This window comes from Ursus maritimus, unplaced genomic scaffold (assembly GCF_017311325.1).
Source record: "Ursus maritimus isolate PB19 unplaced genomic scaffold, ASM1731132v1 scaffold_35, whole genome shotgun sequence".
Lineage (NCBI taxonomy): Eukaryota > Metazoa > Chordata > Mammalia > Carnivora > Ursidae > Ursus > Ursus maritimus.
Window position 1 is genome coordinate 6,573,447 of NW_024426119.1, and position 1,791 is coordinate 6,575,237.

The following is a 1,791-nucleotide window of genomic DNA, read 5'->3' on the forward strand; positions in this document are numbered from 1 at the left end:
AAGGGGGGGGGGGGGGGGGTGAAGTAAAGGTCATGATCTTTACTCCTAGTAGTCTTTTTAAAAATTTTTATTTATGTATTTGACAGAGAGAGACAGCCAGCGAGAGAGGGAACACAAGCAGGGGGAGTGGGAGAGGAAGAAGCAGGCTCCCAGCAGAGGAGGGAGCCTACTCCTAGTAGTCTTGTGGCAAGGATCAAGGTTAGACCCTAAGTGACTTGAAAACCTATCAAAGTCTGCCCTTTGAGTTTCCTCTTACTATCTGTGCTGGGGTAAAGAGGTTCCGGGCATTTCGTGAAACATCTGGCATTATCATTCCATTCTGAGTAATTTAATTTCCCACGTTCCTGCAGATTTCTCTGCTCTAGCTCTCCCGCAATTAGTAAGCAATGCCATACCGCGGCCTCATTCCCTTGCTTCCGCGACCCAGGTCCTCCCGCCGCTGAACCCAATTCTGGGCGCTCCGCTCCGCCCCCGGGCCCGCCCCCGACGCGCAGCCCCGCCCCGGCGCGCAGCCCCCACCCACGGACCTGCCCCCGGCGCGGAGCCCCGCCCACGGGCCAGTCTGGTGAGCGGAGCCCAGCCCCGGAGCCCGCCGGTTGCCCACCGTCGCCACCGCAAGGCCGCCCGGCCTGGGCCTCCGCGTCGCCATGGCTGGGGGCCGTGGGGCCCCCGGGCGCGGCCGGGACGAGCCGCCGGAGAGCTACCCGCAGCGGCAGGAGCATGAGCTGCAGGCTCTGGAGGCCATCTACGGCGCCGACTTCCAGGACCTGCGACCGGACGCGTGCAAATCGGTAGGAACGTGGCTGGTCCGGGCGGTGCTGGGGTGTTGCGGCCCAGTCTTTTCTATGCGCGACTTCCCCTGGCCCGACCCGGCCTTGCAGACGCCGAGCTCCCGGCCCCTTTTACGGTCCTTAAGTCCTTTAGTCCCTCCCGATTCCACCCACGCTTACGTTTTGTCCTTGCACCCGCTCGGCGGGGGCTCCAGAACCCCCACCTGGGCCGATTTCTCTCCGCAGCCTTTTCTCCAGGTCGGCTCCTCTGCCTTCCCTAACAGTTCTCATTTCCACTGGCACCGGTAACCTCCCTGCCTCCTTCCAGCCTTGCCCTTAGTCCCCGCCGGCTGAAAGCCCTTGAGTTTGATGCCACAGTGCATCATAGAGATCCATTCCAACTTTGTTCCGGCAACGCTTCGGGGGCGCTTGCACACACCTTACTGATCCCCCGCCTTCCCCCCCATCACTGTTCCTGCAAGTCTCACCCTCCGTGGTGTTCAAAACCATAAACCATGTAAACCCCGCTGTACTCCCCAGGCGTCCTGTTTTCCGGCTTGGAGGAACTTCCTTGAAGGCACTTAGAGAGTACAGAAGACATTCATGTTACCCCTAATGGAGGAGTGCGCCGAGTTTAGACCTTTTAAATGACATTTGGTTTAAAATACTATTTTCCCTATTGTCTGGGAGTAAAGGCTCATTCTAAGCAGCTGACACTGACGGTTTCTCCCCCATCTTTGAAAAATTATCTCTGAATAGTATCATTTAAAAGGTAGTCTCTTCCTTCACCTGCCTGGTATTCCTGCATTTCACATCTGCCTGTATCCAGGATTTCCTCAACAGATAGGATTTTCTGCAGCTGTTGGAGCAGAACGTTTTGCCTCTCACTCAAAGTGCTTCTTCCTTCATGAAATATTTATTGTCAGGAACACGGTCCGGGGCAAAACACATCAAAGCTCTTGCCCTCAGGGAGCTTACTTCTCTAGTGCTCAATTTCAAGGTTTTGTTTTTTTTTTTTTTT